The sequence below is a fragment of the Alexandromys fortis genome, unplaced genomic scaffold (assembly GCF_014885135.2).
Source record: "Alexandromys fortis isolate MF-2015 unplaced genomic scaffold, M_Fortis_MF-2015_v1.1 scaffold_328, whole genome shotgun sequence".
NCBI classification, from domain to species: domain Eukaryota; kingdom Metazoa; phylum Chordata; class Mammalia; order Rodentia; family Cricetidae; genus Alexandromys; species Alexandromys fortis.
The window spans coordinates 10,503-27,647 of record NW_026068195.1 but is presented as its reverse complement, the minus strand read 5'-3'; the positions used below and the strand labels follow the sequence as shown (position 1 = coordinate 27,647).

At 43.5% G+C, this 17,145-nt stretch overlaps 1 long non-coding RNA gene across 2 annotated transcripts; it reads right to left on the bottom strand.

The window, feature by feature from the left end:
- Nucleotides 1–2,683: 2,683 nt before the first annotated feature.
- Nucleotides 2,684–7,144, bottom strand: LOC126492984 (uncharacterized). Of its 2 annotated transcripts, none has more exons than XR_007589731.1 (3): nt 6,837–7,144; nt 5,391–5,514; nt 2,684–4,507 (listed from the first exon to the last, which is right to left on the bottom strand). It is a non-coding gene; the product is annotated as an uncharacterized lncRNA (long non-coding RNA). The 2 variants fall into 2 exon arrangements; XR_007589732.1 differs by having other exon boundaries at nt 5,391–5,509.
- Nucleotides 7,145–17,145: the final 10,001 nt, after the last annotated feature.

The window sequence follows — 17,145 nt, the reverse complement described above, 5'->3', positions numbered from 1 at the left end:
GATTGTACATGAAGTCCTGACTATATGTCAAGCAATGAGCTGTGGAGTAGAGATACCTACATGAGCACTGAAAAGAGACAAGACAACAGCTATCCAGGCAAGTCCAATTCAGTAATATGAATAGGTCATAACGGGACATTACACAAAATACTATGGAAAAAATTTAGGAGAGACAAGTAACTTACATTTCGAGTAGATTAGTGAAATAAAAATAAAACATCTCCCTGAAACAAGAACCACGTGTGTTGGAGATGCACTCTCCCCACTGGACTAATAACTGACCCATCAGTTTTTGACTGCTCTGCTGTCCAGGGACCCCTTACCAACAGTAGTCATCAGGACACTGGGGAACAGCGCTGTGAGCCTTGGGCAACCCTAGGTTCCTTGCAGCATTACTTCCTGAAGAATAATCATTTCTTATAGCTGACAAAGCTAAATATAAATGTGTTAAAGCCATGGGGCGCCTGGGGCAATACAAACTAGCTCCTCCTTGACCCCTTAGTAGCCACTGCAATGACTTGCCACGTAAGCACACTCCTGAACGTAGGATTCAGGTTGTCTCTAACACTTGTTAAATTGTGCACCATAGGTGATGGTGGTGATGACCTGAAAAGCCCTGGTTCCAACTCTCGTAGCCTGTACTTTACACACACAGCATTCTCTTTGGTTTGTTTGGAGACAGGGTTTCTCTGTGTCATCTTGGCTGTCCTGGAACTCGTTCTGTAGACCAGACTGGCCTCCAACTCCCAGAGAGCCACCTGCTTCTGCCTCCTAAATGGTAGGATTCAAGGTGTGCACCACCACCACCACCCAGTTTATAGCATTCTTAGTCAGTCTCTTTATTCTTTCATTAGTAAAACACTTGTTGGCCATATAGTGAGGCAATTATTACTAGCCCAGAGGTTAGCAAATCTTGAATGTTTAAGTCCTTTATTCATTTTCTTCATTACTGCACTGGGGGAGGATATTATATAGTAAGGTAATATGGGGGCAGTACTAATACACTGAAGAAGGCAACAGTCAACTGACTCCCCCATCCGTTTTAGGCAGCTTCTGCCCATACCAAGTCACTGCACACATTCCAAGGAGTACACCAGAGGCTCCTTGTTTTATCTCAACTCTCAAGGAGTTCTTTTGAGTTCATACTTTTTCCTTCCTGTATGAAATGTAATGTTTTGTCCCTCCTGTCATCCATATTATGTGGTTCTAAATGTTAAACTTGGCTTTCCTGGTAAAGTTTGAGGGCTTCGGATGCTGACCGAATTGGCAGTGGATTATGGCTGCACCACGAGCCATGCTGTAACACACCATGGGGTGTGTTACCCTCAGCAAGCTCCTTGGGAGCTCAGGGGCTAGTTCCCTGGTCGGAGTAGAATTGTTGTAAGATTGCACGTCGCAGCTAGGAATGCAGGCCAGGTGGTAGGGTGCCTGCCCAGCATGCAGGGATTCCCAGGCTGCATCCCCGGCCTCACACCAACTGGGTCTGCCCACACACCTGTAATCTCAGCATCTGGCAACAGAAGCAAGAGCATCATATATTAAAGATCATCTCTATATAATGATTTCAAGGCCAGTCTGGACTCCACAAGATCCTGTCTTATAAAACTAAAAATAGAGAAGACTGCCTGCATTTATTAAAAAAAAAAAAAAGCTTTCATTACTCTAATAACTAAACATTGTTCCCAGAAGGGACATGGGGATAAATATCCTAGCACTATTGTTACCTGCTCCATTTCTATCTCCCAGGTACAAAGATAAAGGCCTGTTTTCTTCCAAAGCCCAGCAGTGAGATGTTATTAGCGCCAGGCCTCTAGCCTTCAAAGCCCTCGAAGCATACGGTTAACAAGCCCCAAGTGACTGTTCCCCCGAAGCAGACGGCAGCCCGTGCTGCACTCTGCAGTAGCTGTGAAGGTACCTCTCTCTGCCTCTGAGTCCCGCAGAGCCGGTGGCTGACATGAAGGCCATGGCTAAGATGAAGGACGTGGTGCGCCGCGTACCTTTTTAGTTTCCAAATGAATGAAAAGGGCACACTGAAAACCAGCCTTGCCCTGGCATCTGGCTGGAAAACAATAATGACTCACAGGAAAGACAGACTGAGTAAGCACCAACGGAAGGCCGCCCATCTTTTCATTACCATCACTTGGGGAATGTTGTCTCCAGATGGAATGAGTAGAAAAATATGCATAGAAAAAGTTCCCAGGCTGTTGAGGAAAGTCTAATTTCCATCAGATCTCCTAACATAAATTAGCCACTCTATGTGCTGGGAGAGAGTGCAGAAAGACTGTGGAGATACTAGAAATTGCTGTGTGGCTTACAGCTTCATCACAGCCAACATTGCAGATGAATTGGAAGATGACTATTAGATGCAGTAGATATGAGTTATTACAGTCTATATTCTGGTTTACAAAGACACTTTATCTGTAGAAAAACATGACAACTACTTTGTCACAGATCTAGACAGAAACTTCAAGAAAATATTTAATGGTAGAGAAAATCTTTCATGCTCTGTTCCTTTTTGTATTATTATTATTATTACTTAGGACTACATAATCTTGGTGTGCCTTAAGTATGAAGGAGTCCTACTACCTTTACTTAAAATCTATTTCTCATTTCAGTGGGTACTAACTGAATATAGTTTAATACATTTGCTATATTAATGAGTATATATTTGTGTAACAAAGGGACACCTTGATTTTTTGAAGCGTGTGTGTTTGTGTGTATGTGTAGGTAGTGTGTATATATATGCACATAGGGGCCACAGGAGGACATCAGATGTCCTGCTCTACAAGTCTCTACCTTATTCCCTTGAGACAGGGTCTCTCAATGAACCTGGAGCTAGGCTGGTGGCCAGTAAGCCCTAGTGATCCTCCTGTCCCTGTTCTCCACAGCACCCTGGGTATAAGCCAGTACGTGGTCATACATGACTTTATATGTGGGTACTGGGATCTGAACTCAGGTTCTTATACATATATAGGAAGTGCTTTTACCCACTTAGCCATCTTTCCTTGATTTTTGATACTGTGTTCAAAGTTTTGAACTAAAACTCTCTTCAGATAATATTCCTCAGTAGAAGGCTGTTGTCACCCATCCTTTAACACTGTGGACACACCCTGAGAGTTACTTTGTTTTCTGTGCACTTCCTGCAATGGCTACAAGGTTAGCAGGTGATCAAGTAAGTCTTCTAAGACTGAGATAGGAAAGACGGACTGGGAAAATTAAGAAGGAATGGGGAACAGAAAGAAGCCACTCATTCTTGGAATTTGGTGTACATTACTCATTTGCTGAGGGTCAAGAACTCGATATTATTGGCAGGAAGCAGAAAGAAACCCACTCCAAGGGCTGCCTACAGAAAATACTCAAAGTAGTGAAACATCAAGTGACCCGATCTCGCTTAAGCCCGAGCATAGGGACCTCTGAGTTTAACATTATTATCAACACCCCTCGCTGATCTTTACCTCTGAATAATATATGATTTCACTTGCAAAAGGAAATTCTTTGAGATAAAACCAACATGTAGACCAAATCATATGGTTATACTTAACCTTTGAACTTTCCTTTGTTTTAAAACTCTGTTTACTCTTTAAACTTGGTTGTAAATTACATCCTTCAGCCAAAGTAGCTTCAAGGTCACAGAAGTGCAGACAGGGCTGTGGTCAGGATGCTTAACATATATCTCTCTTGATGCCCACGCTAGCATGTATTATCTCTCTTCTCACTTCCTTAATAAATCCAACCTTGCTTCATGCTGTCTGGGCCTGAAGTACTTTTGTGCTGTTAGCCAAGATCCCATGGGTTCTTTAGTAGAGCTTCCTGTCACTGTCAGGAGACAGCCAACAGCATGGCCCTGGAGCCCTGTCTACTGCTGGCAAAATCGCCATTGTCTCTGTGTGGTCGGTTGTTGACCAAAACATGATGAAATCAGGATTGCCTTTACTTTCTTAGAGAATTCCTAAGAACTGACTGGAAGAATCTGAGAGCTAAAAGGAAACTGCTTAGGAGTTCTGTGCCAAAATATCTTGTCATTATTCACCAGACTCAAAGAACTCTTACAAATTGTGTGTGCGCGTGCATATGTGTGTGTTTACTATATTTTTTTATGGTCTCTAACCCTGATTACTATATGTGGGAATCATCCTGAGGTAGGGGCCTCCTGGTACTGTAGGTATTAATTACCCAGCTTCTCTTCCAACAAAGGTTTTGGAATGTGGCCTAGACTCTCTTGACTGGAGGCTCTCACCATAGGTTTTAAGCAAGACTCTAATGGCACAGAAAGAAAGGTGATAAATCTCCTCCAGTCTGCCCTGGCAAGAGCAGAAACTGTGTTCTCTTTCCAGAAGCAGTGAGCCCAGGAGTCTAAGTAGCCACCACTGGTGGCAGCATCAAGTTGGAGATGAGACTGTATCTATGCATGTTGGCAGACGATTGCATTTGCCTGGGATCTTCATGCCTTTAGGTGCTGGACATGGTGGATGGCTCCACAGTCTTCAAGCCTGATCCTCTAGCACTCCTAGTGATTATAAAAGATTCATTAATTAATTGTACAAGAGTAAAATCCTGACTCGCTTTAAAATATATCGAATACATTACTGTGTTACAGCTGGAGAAATGAGGCGGTTTCCACTCAAGAGTAAAGAGAGGACAATAGCAACACAACTAAGAGTTGTTGTTGTTGTTGTTGCTTCAGCTTGGGCATTCTCACTTTGAACCTCACTGTGTACTTTCTGAGAAGCAGTGGCTCTGCTCTCATACACAACACACACCAGCACTCAGCTGTTTTCTCTTACCCAGCCTCGTGTCTTCACACTGTCCCGTGGCTTCCAGCCTGTCCCGTGGCTTCCAGCTTGCCCATTCTACATACTTGCCGGTCAGTTCCCGGAGTTTGGCCTGCAGAGTAATCTCTCATAGGCTGACCTTCTCATTCTGTTGGATTTCCCTTTATTTCATTCATTTTCTTTTCTATTCCTTATCCAAGATCCTTACCACAAATTTCTGCTTCTTTAAAAAGGAGACTTACAACTAGTCTGTGCTTGAGGATTGCAGAGAATAAAAGTTAAATGTTGTTATATTCAAGAGAGGTATATGAAGTGATGGATGGGTTCATAGCTCAGAGTAATGTTATATTGTATGCAATACACACATATGTATATACTTTTGCTAGTCATATTTTTGTGATGCTGAAGCTTAAACCCAGGCCTGGGACTTACGCTATGCCACTGAGCTCCTTCCCTATCCATTACTTTCTTTGCAACGGGGTCCTACCATGTAGGCCAGAGTAGTTTGAACTCACTATCTAGCCCAAATTGTCTTTGAACTCATTATTCCGTCTTTGCTTTCATAATTAATTTTTTTTAAAAAAAAGAAGAGTCTTAGGATAGTCCATCTCATCTTACCTCTTTGTAGATAAACTCACAGCAATAAATTGCATACATTTTATCAGAACAGTGTGGACCCTACTTGTCGAAGCTATCCCACATTCTCGGTCGCAGGCAGGAAGGAATTTTCTTTCTTTCTGTACTTTTGAAAGAAGAAAAAATACCTTTGGTGAGAATTGCATCTGTGTCCTATTCCCAGAGAGAAGTGTCCCTTTAAGCAGAATCTTTAAGAGCTTTGGGAATTCATTTGAATAACTCAATTAAAACGGTCTCACCTACTAAGCAAAGAAGCTTATTGATAACCCACATGGTTTGGCTAGTTAAGCACAAATTCTAACTCCTGCGGAATTGTGAACATACCATCTTAGCAGAGAAAAGGCATGCATGAGTTGAGATTCACTAGCTTGCTCAAGCATGCTGCTTATCACAAGCGAAACTAGATTGCTCAGACTCAAAACCAGCCTCCTGACTTCTGGTTTTCCACAACTAACTGTACCTCACAACTGTAATGTTAACCATGGTGCCTGTCATCTATGGACCCCAGAGCCACCAGTGAGGGTTTGTTTGAAGGAGATGGGCAGAGAAGACAGTGTGTAGAGTTTCTGTACTGAAGGTCCCAGTTCTGCAGTGTTCTGCGTTCGGGAAGAATTGGGCACACCTCTCTGGCCTCCAGTGGCTCAACAGGAGCAGGCAACTACAAGGAAGCCAGTCAGCAGCCTGGCACACATAGTTCTGACTCAACAGAGGTGATCTATGTAAACCAGATTCTAGCTCAGTCTTGTTTTTTCTAACAGGAGCTTCTAGTTGACTCAGCCTTTCTGCACATAACGGCTATACATGCTATTTTGATTACTGATTAGGTAGAATAACCTTGTTCGATTTTTTCTTTCACCCTTTTGTGTAAACACGTTCCAACATGAAAAAAAATAACACATTTGGAAGTTCCCCGCCTACTTTAACATCTGACAGCTACTGTTCTTCTAGTAACATTTGTTCCTTGGACTCCATGACCCCAATGCGATCTTGCTATTTTTTTCTGCTTTTTGTGTTTTCCTTAATCTATATGCTGAAGGACCTTCTGAGTATTTTGCAAAAATCACCTTAAGGCCCACAGCAAACTTACAAGATAAACACTACTTGTATAGCCACGTGACTGAGGAAGAATGCGAGACACAGGGGCAAGGCAAATGTCTGTACAAAGGTGATGGCAGACGAAAAGAGGCCGCAAGTTGCGATATGAAATGTTTCCCCCATGTTCATGTGTTGAAGGCTTTGTCCCCAGTGTAGCAATGTTCTTAGGTGGGATTTTTGTATATGATCAGCTCTTGGGTGTTCTGATTTTATCAGTGCAGAAATCCACTGGCAGATTCTTAAAGTAGTGTATCATGGGGAGTGGTGACTATTTTAGGAGCTGAACATTACTTTGCAGAAGTTGGTCATTTAGGGAGTATCCTTGAAAGGTACCTTGGAACGCCATCCTCTTTCTTCTCCCTGGCTTTCCTTTCTGGTTATCGTGAATTGGGCGGCTTTTCTCTGTTACATGCTGCTGCTTCTTCTGCTTGCTCTTCTGATCTTCTGTTCTTCGGACGCGAAAGGATGCAACACACAACAAAACCCACGTGGAGCGTGAGCTTTATTGCACCGTGCGGGAGCGAAGGGGAAAAGAGAATGAACAGACGGCTTTCCGGCCTTTTAAAGGGTTCCCCACGCACGTGCGTCAGAAGCCACGTTCTGCGCCTGCGCAGCCTTTGCGTGGACCGCTAGGGGCTCCTGGGAAATGTAGGTCCCCAGGCGAGCTACGCTCAGGGGCCTTCTGGGGAATAACACATGCTTCTTATGTGATTTTTTTTTGTTTTGTTTTGTCATAGGCCTAAAAAGCAATGGAACCAGTCAGCCATGGACTGAACGTATGAAGCACAGTAAATCCTTACCGTGAGAGCATTGGGTGCTGTGTCACAACAGCAGAAAGCTGAATAACGCCATGTATCATGGAGATAATCTGACGGCTGACACTGTAAAGAACCAAGCACGCTGCCTATGCACTGCAGTGAACTGTTTAATCTCCAGCCAGACATTCTAGATGCCCGTCAAGTTCAACCTCTAAAACTGAACTGATTATTTTTTTCAAACATGCCTGCTCTTCCTCTTTATATTTTTTCAAAGGATATCGCCATCACTATTATTAAATGCCTGGTACTTTATTTACCAAAAGGGGAGAAACACAATAGCCAAGATCCTTCCAGGTGCTAAATTGGTTTTCTCTGACTTATTCATTACTAAACTTCCCATGCCCTCTTTTAAACATAAGCTACTCGGTGGCCAAGGTTGTCTGTCATCAGGTCTAACATTTACTGAGCATTTTTCCAAAAGTCTAGGTCTGTCCTAAGCGCTGTATGTGTGTCATCCTATGCTGTACTCCTAGCGTGCACGTGCGCCTGTGAGCCACGGAGGTTCCAAACAGATTTACATTCTTGCTTTGTTGTGTCACTTGGGTGAGCACATTCCTCTCTTCTGTGGGTTAATTATCACACGGGACTCTGTGAGCTTAGAAGAGGGGATCTAACACATCTAGATGAGCCCAACAAGAGCAGAATGAAATGCTGTGGTACATCCTGCCTCATGAAGTTGTTATAGGTCAAGAGATCAGCCTGTCTACATTAACTAGGGTCCAGAAACTGTCAGATGCCAGTACAGTTTACCAAGAACATAAAAGGCATTTAAACTAAACAGCCTGCAAGGGCCAAACAGGTGGGATAAAGAGCGAAGGCTGGGTCGAGATAAGGCAAGAGAAAGATACGAAGTCCAAGGCAAACAGAAGAAAACACGACCCACTTAGGGCAGACAGCCCATACTTGGATGGAGAGCCTTCCCTCCTGATCCATGCCCCTGACCATGTGGCCATGCTTCTCTTTGAGTTCTCTCTCTCTCTCTCTCTCTCTCTCTCTCTCTCTCTCTCTCTCTCTCTCTCTCTCTCTCTCTCTCTCTCTCCTTCCCTCCCCCCCCCCCAAGCTCCTCACTATAATATGCTGCTTCTTACAAAGGATCCTTAACAACTCTCCACTCTCTGGAGAGTCTCTTTCACTTGCCCTTTGCTTCAGCTCGGTGTCACGTGTGTGGCTAGATCTGTAACATCACTGTAGCTCAAGGAGGATTAGGAAGAGATGTTGTCTCACCACCAGCCACAAACCAGCCTCCAAACCTGGTAGTGCTCTGCTTTGTTTCTCCAGAGGACTAGCTGTCTTATGGAATTCCTTTTGTTCATTTGCTCTCTGGTATATCCTGTCTGCTTTTTCAGTAGAGGTGAGCCTGAGTTTGACCCTTAGGATCCTTGTAAAAAATCCTGGGAGTGGCGGTGAATGCCTGTAATTCCAGTGCCCGGGAGGTGGAGATAGGAGGATCCCTGGGGCTTGCCAGACAGCCAGTCTAGCTTCCTTAGTGAGTTCTACATTACCCTCTGGCATGTATGTGGTAGAAGAATGCACATGCATGTGCAAGCGTGTGTGCACAACACACACACAATAATGGTTACAAAATATTCTTTTGAGGAGTAGGCAGTAGAGGAACAAAAACAAAGAGACTGATCTGAAGAAGTAAGGTAGGGACGGACTCCTAAGGAACTTACAACACCAAAACCCAAGGATAGGTCACCTTGCAAGCTGAGACCTGCTCAGACAGCCTACTGCTTGCTCAGGGGGAGGAGCAGCTGACACCTGGCTAACCCAAGGCTTATCACAGCCCTTTGTCTCACTCCTGCTCCCTGCTTTGCCTCCTTCTTGTGCCCATGGGAGACTTTGCTGAAGACAGTGCCTGTGGCTATACATCTGTCTGGGTTTCCTATGATGTGTCCTAATCGTCATATCATGCCTGTTGTCTTTCTACCATAGCCAGAGATGGGCGTTCCTTCATTTTCACCTATGGATGAACAAACTTCCATCCGCATAAACTTTCCATTCATCTTTATCAATAAAGAATCTACTATTTGTATATCCTGATCTTCCTATTCCAGAGCTCTCAAATCATGGTCGTATCATGACCCTATAGTTTTCTTATTATGCTAAGAGGACTGAACGTGACCAGAATGTACACAAAGAGAGGAGATATATAATATATATGATATTCTAAATAGGGTGCTATATAGGACGGCTTCTTTAATCAGGTGATATTTGAACAAAAATGTAAAGAATATCAGGGAGAAAACCAGAGAGAGAAATATCAGGATTGTGCAGGCCAGCATGACTGGCAGAAAGTGAGCAGAGAATGACAGGAGACGAGTTGTCAGACAGACGGTAGCTGCTTTCTTCCACTTAGAAACTCTCCTCAGGAGCTGGTGACGGATGTAAAGAGTGCTTGGCACACAGTTGCGGCCCACAAATATTTATGGACTAAATGAATCCCCATTGTAAACAGGTTATTTTGAAAACAGTCCTGAGGATCCCAGATCCAGCAACTTGGGCACTTGATCTTTATAATCAAGTGTTTCCTCTAGGTTTCTTTTTCAGTTGTGTCTCATATTTCAAGACTGTAGTTTAGGATATGGACTTTTTAAAATTTCATGATTCTGAGCCCAGTACTGAGGCTCAAGACTTGCTTGCTTGAGTTAAAGGTGGTAGTGAAATACAGGTATAAGTGATTGGTTACCTGTGTGAAGGGATTAGACATGATTTCCATTTTTGAAACAGCATGACTGTAAATTTTCCTACAAGCAGCATGTATCCATTGTAACTTAAAATAACATTAGGATGCTTAATGTTCCCAGATTTTAAAGGAAATAAGAGCCTCCCCTACCAACTCTTACTCCAGTTCCACACGGCTAAGCTATGTGTACTCAGTTTCACTACAGAGGGTCTCAGAAAACGCCAGCTCTTGCTTTTGAACACGAAGAACCAAGCACTAAGGAAACAGAAGTGGCTGTAAAGACCTTCTCCGAATGTGAAAAGCGCATGTGCCTTTGCAAGCGTGTTTTGGGGAATCACACCACTTCAGCAGCCCAAGTTTCTTCGAACATCTTTGCCAGTGTTTATTTGTAAATTGTAGCTATCTAAACTAGGAGCAATGGTTCCTGAATCCCTCTAGGAAGATGTCTCAGTAGACAAGATATTCACCCCCAAGCATAATGTACTGAGTGTAGATTCCCCCATCACCCCGACAAAAAGCTGGGCATGGCAGCATGTACATTTAATTCCAGCTCTGAGAAGGAAGGCAGAAGAAAAACATAAGAGGATCCCTGAAGGAGATGGAGAAATATCTAATCTTCTCAGCTCCACTTGCAAGGGAGCATGGGTGCATGGCGCAGGCACATGAGTGCACGCATATGCGTGCACACACACACATATGCACTATCACAGACACACAGGAACAAATACACACCCCAACACAAAGATATTCTGAGGCTAATCCAGGAGACCTAGACTTTCTCAGGAAATCTGTATATAAGAATCAAAAGCTAAAGGAAGGTGCATGATGGCTGAAGAGCTAGAGAAGCAATTCAGGGGGCCACCAAAAAAGAATTCAGATAAAGAGACCAAAATGATGGACCAGACACAGAAGTCAGGGAGTGGCCCTATTGGTACCCTTAACTCTGGGTGCTTCAGAATAGAAAAGGCAGAATAAAAAGGTCTTCCAGAGTCAACTGCACCCAATCCCTGAGGTTGACAAAGACCATTAAATCCCCAAGATGCCTCCAACATTTTATCCCTTTATAAGGCTTTAGTCATTTCCAACTTAACACTGTGGCTCTTGCTTACTAAAGATAAACTTGACATCTCCTGCCTGGAGCCCTCACTTCTGCTTCCTATATAGTTTTCCATATTGAGAAGGTGTCTCACTAAGTAGCCCATCCGGCCTTGACCGCCTCAATCCTGCCTCCTCAATTTCCTGAACTCTGGCCTTGCAGATGTAAATCACTTTACCTGGCTTTTAGACAGTCCTCCCCCAGGTAGCTTCTGGAATTTCAGTGTTCAGATAGAAATAACTGGCAGTGTGAATTTTCCACTGACTTCTACTCAGAGTCAACCGTGGGTGCTCGGAGCTATCTAGATCGATTGCTTCCCCTCAACTATCTGACATTAGCCACTAAGCTTACTCATCTTCCCACTCTCAATCTAGACCCTCCGTCAGGGTGACTGGATCCACCCCCACTACTGCAGTCTCTGTCCCACGGTGACTCAGCAGCCAGTATGCCCTGCTGATAATCCTGCACTTCCCATCATTGCGGCCCTTCTTACAAAGCCGACTTCTCCTTTCTTCTTGCAGGCTTTGTTGCTTGTTTAGAAGGCAGAGTTTCATTTCATTTCTTTGCTGGCCATTTGGCAACCTTTTAGTCTTTCTTTCCTGCTCCTCCTACTCTTTTTCTTCTTCTTTCTTTCTCATGCCTGTACTACTCCGAGATCTTAGTCTTTAGTTCCTTCCCTTATTTCCCCATGCTTGAATATTTTTTTGATTTCCCATTCGCTTTGGGATTTGAATTTTACCTTGGTCGCTCTTTCAAAGGCCGTGAGTCCTAGCTCCCATGGACATGCCTTCACTGCCTTCCAACAGATCAAAGAGAAAGAAATAGCCACAGATAGGAATGTTGGGGTGTTCCAATTATCTAGAGCCACCTTGAGTGTCACATCCTTGCCATGACAAAAGACTTAAAGATCTTTTGGGGAGCAAGACAGAACCTCTGCCTTCATGGAACTGAATTCTGTGGTACAGAAATACCACAGAATAAGCCAATAGAATTCTGCGTGATGGGCATTATTAAAAACCTATAATTGACCTACCATGAGACCTCCAGTTTATGTGTGAGCACTTCCTTCTGGTCTCTGGCTATGAGAACATCCCCCAAATGTTTCTCTTAAAGTAGTTTCTTTCAAACACCCTCATGGACCCTGAGGTTGGAGTTTTAACAACTAAGTTGTAAGCACTGTGACTAATTCCTTAGTTCTCTCTGGGAATCCTTAAGTAATCATGGGATCTCCCTTCCCACATGACCATAGACATCTTTCCCTTGATTGGGAAGCCCCAGACTCCACACGTGCAACTCACAGGGCTTCCTTCACTTCCTCTTCCTCATCACTGGGAACGACTTTTTTTCTTTCATTGGTGTATATGAACTGTTCCAAATAAGGGGCTTCATTGTGGTGTATTTATACAAGCCTATAATGTACTTTGCTAATTCTCTCTCTCATTAACGCCTTGCCTATTCCCACGAGTTCTCTTTTTCTTTCCCAATTTTTCCCCTTCTGCTTGAATCTCTTTTTAAAAAAAAAAATTGTTACAGCCTAGGAGAGGAAAAAAGGCAATATTTGTCTTTCCAAGTCTGGCTTGTTTTGCTTAACACAGTGACCTCACGTTCCACCCATTCTCTACAAACAGCGCGTCCTTCACTGTGGGTGAATAATATGCCTCTCTGCATTCACCACCTTTTTTAATCATTTCATCTGTTGATTGGCACCTCGGCTGATTCTATATCTAGGTGATTGTGGATAGTTCTGCAGCTACATCGGTATTTTTATAATGTGCTGATTTCATTTCTTTGGGTGGTGAAATAGCTTTACCATCCAATAGTTCTATTTTTAGTGTTTTGAGGAACCTCCATGCTGATTTCCACCGTGGTTACCCTAATTTGCATTCGCATCAACCCATGTGTAAAGTTGGAATTATTTCTATTACTTAAAAAAAAACACCTGACTAGTTACGAAATTCAACAGAAATGTATCGACAAAAAGACACATTATCAATAAAAATGCCTTTTAAACAGTGTTTCTGAAAGCTGAATTGATACGTACAATTTAAAATTCAAAAACTGTGAGTCTATAGAACAATAAGAAAATCCCTTTTACCCTTTTCTTCTGTTAATTCAGTCCTTCTGGCTATAGGCAACCAGTGACCCTAGTTTGTTTAGTTTGTTGTGTTCGTGAAAGATATTGTGTGCTTAGATAACCATAGATTTGCCTTCACACAAAAGCTAAACTCTCTCTACCCACCCTTCAGTAGACGATGTAGCTTGACATAAAGCATCTCTAGTCTTTGACAGCTAGATATAAAACCAGTGGATGGGAAGAGTATGCTATTTAAATAATCTTCCATTAGTGCACATTTAAACTACTGTTCTTTATAATCTTTGCAAATAATGCTAATTAATGGTCTTTCAAGGTGACCCTTAGACTCTATCTTGTCTTCAGCTTGCTCGATTTTGGTGTATTTATAATTCTAAGTATCAGTTTCCTTTTCAGACCGCAGATGCCTGCCTAGGTAAGGAAGAGGTTTTAGTTCACTTGAAATCCCATCTCGAAAGAAAATCTCTAAAACTTCTGAGCTGTGTAAACGGCCGTGGCATTTGCAATCATAGTCCTCCTGGAGATAGCAGCGAAATTTCTGTTGTTCTCAGGTCCCCTGCGTTTGCCAAACATGGTAAAAAGCAATGTTGCCATTCCAGGCTCGGGGAGAAAACCAGCATATGGTTATGACATTGGCGTACAGAAAACTTAGCTCCTGTGGTTCTCTGGTGGCCTCCCTCAAACGCTGGAGGAAAACAGTCACCCTGCCACTACGGAATCTTGTGGTTACCCATCAGAAAAAAAAAAGAAGTCCTAGGATTGGCCAACAAGACGTATCCTCGTGTTTTCTAGTTTCCTTCTCTAAGAATGCAGCATTAATAAGCGGCGGTAGCCGCCCCCGAGACTACCGGGCAAGAGGTGCTGTGTCACCCTGTGCGTCTGACACGGTGTGTGGTTGGGAGAGAGTTTTTGTGGAGTCGTGCTAGTGAATGCAGCTAGACTTCATCTACAGGTTTTTGGAATTACAGAATATTCTGAAGGATACAGAAGCTGTAAAGAAGCCCTTCAACTAGAAGAAAGCACCGTTGGCTCAAGAGCTCAAGATGAAGGCACAGTGAAGAAACTGCCGACCTCGTTGCAGCTAAGGTAAGAATCTGGCAGAAATGGGGGAGGCGTGAGGCAGGAGACTCCGAAATTCTGACAAGTAACTCTTGCTCCACGTGTAGCTACAGGTCCATAAAGGACCCATAAGAAAAGCCCCCAAGGACACCACTTGGAAACCTTTGAGGACAGTAGAAACATTGGCCAGAAATGTGTGGCAGTTTTGAACCTGAGAGCTAACTGTTAGAAGCCTCTGGAAATCTGGCAGGGGGCAAATAGAAATTCTTGATGAAGGCAAGCCATGGTGGGATGGGACAGGCATCTAAACTTGTACCTTTATGGTTCAAGCATAAACCTAAGCGTGTGACAGTCGGAGAGTGTCTCTTAGGAGGGAGAAGTAACTGCGCTCACAGTCACCCATCCAAAGGCAGCGTTGTCAACCAGCAATACTGTTCCAAGAGCTTGACACCGTGCAGATGTGGCCTCCTGAGCTTGCAGTTATATTCAATTCCAAGTTGCAATTCAAGGTGCAGGCGTGGTTCTATGACTACAGCACAGAGTTGCTCTGAGAACTAACACCTCGTGAAGGCTTACTATTGAGCAGGTAGGATTTGATCCCTGATCTCACCAAAATGACAAGTGGGTTCAGATTAAATGATGTCTCCTTCCAACATTCAAACTTCCTCTGAACCTGTGAAAACTGTTTTGTTTATTTCTCGCTCCTTACAAAAAAAGAATAGCTTGGGGGCAAAGAAGATGGTGTAAGTGGAAATGCAGGAAGCCAACTTAGCTCAGAGCCCTAGAAAGTTTATTTTTATTAGAAATTTTCCTTCAATGCTGTTTTATAAAAATGAACCATCCTACCTGATTACTTTGTAATGGAAACCATGTTAAATTTTTGTATTTTTTTCTCCTATTAGCAGATAAATGCCTCTCCTACACTCTCTATTTTTAGATAGCACTAAGACAGTCATGCATGCAGAACCTGGTATTATCTCCAGTGCACATGTAAGACTGGATGATTCTGAATTTTAGAAGTAGGTCCTTCCACCCTACCCCTTACCTTGACTTCAGGTTCCGCACCACACTCAGTTGCCTGCTAACCTCCCTTTCTCCACTTCATCTCTGCACTGAGTGTGTGCCCAGATTCCCATGAGCCTCTACGTTAAGTCACACAGTAACATCTCTCTCCTTCCTTGCTCACCCTGCTGCTTGCATCATCTAGTTCTGCCATATGAGCTTCAGATTTTGCTTCCCGTTGCCTTCCAACCATCCCATCAATGCAACAGCCTTATCTTCCGAAAATAAGACATTTTCCAGATGATCTTAAACCTGTCACAGATTCTCCACACGTCTGTAGGCTATCTGGAACCAAGCATCTGCCTGCATCTCTCTCCCATTTCCTCTCTTCCATCCCTCCTTTTTCCTTCTTTCTGTTCTTGCAAATCTCTGTGATGCTGCCCTTCTGCCCCCTCTGGCCTTTCCTTTGAATCTCTGTTCCCCAGACGTTCCTTAGTTCTGTCCTTGATATAATCATTATCTCCCATCATAACCCATCAGAATGCTATTTACCCAACACAATCTGCTTCCGATTCCCCTTTTCAAAACTCAGGGTTATTATCTTTGGGTGTTCTTATTCCCTCAGCTAAATAGCAACGTGATTGACGGCAGTTATTGTATCTTATTCTTAATTCTAGAATCAAACTACCTTAAGCTGTAGTCCTTGCCCTCTTGGTTATCTAGCGACTGTAATCCTAGTCTGGGGTTCCTCATCGGCAAAAAGGGAGATTATGGCCAGTAGCCCTCTCTGTGGAGTTTGTGGGCATTATACAAGAAAACGTATGCAAGCCGGGTAGTGGTGGCACACACCTTTAACCCCAGCACTCCGGAGGCAGAGGCAAGTGGATCTCTGTGAGTTCGAGGCCAACCTGGTCTATAAAAGCTAGTTCCAGGACAGGCACCAAAGCTACAGAGAAACCTTGTCTTGAAAAAACAAAAAACAAAACAAAACAAACAAAAAAAAAACAAAAAAGAAAGAAAATATATGCAAAGACTAGTATTTATAATTTCATAATCATCTAGTAAATACAAATAATATTCACCTTATCTCAAAGTACTTAACAGAGTGCCCGATCTTGGAACTTGGATGAGTCAATTGCAGGACACGGGGCAAGAGGCAGGGTGTGTGGGCAGGACACTGTAGAACGGAGAAATTTCCTGGCGTCACTAAAGTCATCTCCTACTGGCTGGGACTTATTGTTTTCTGCCAGCCAAATTTCTTTCTAAGTTCCTGCCACCTCTTAGTCCTGCTCCAGAGATTTCTGTGGGTTTGGCCCAGTGTATAGGGGCTGCCTTCCCGGAGTATTCTAACTCTCCTGCCAAACATCTCACCTGCTGCCGAGAACAGATTTCTAGTCTTCCCGGGGTCTCCAAGGTGATACCAAAACTGTGGACCACCAGCGCCAACTTCCTGCCTGCAGTTTTATTGTTAGGCCCCAAGACTAGTCCGCTGAAGGCGGAGAATGGGCTAAGACACCCTGCTCTCTTCTCTCTTCTCTCTGGGAATCCTGGGAAGGATGCTTTCAGCTGGGACCTCCTCAAAACTTAAAGATGCAATGGGGATAGGCGCGCTGCTCACCGGAGCCACGAAGGCAAATTTCATTGATGCAAAAAAGAAAAGAAACATTGAACTATGCAGTTCGAGCTTCGAGAGACATCATGAATGCTAGAACATTGAGTAGACCGAAATCCAGGCTTAAATGATCTATGTCCTATTGAAAACAATTCAGAAAGGCAAGAAACAATTCTAATAAAAGCGAAAAGTGTAACCAAAGGCGCCATAGGCCAGTCCTGGGACAAACACGTGCTTTCTTCTATTCAAGCTGTATAAAATTTTAGAACTTGGACTG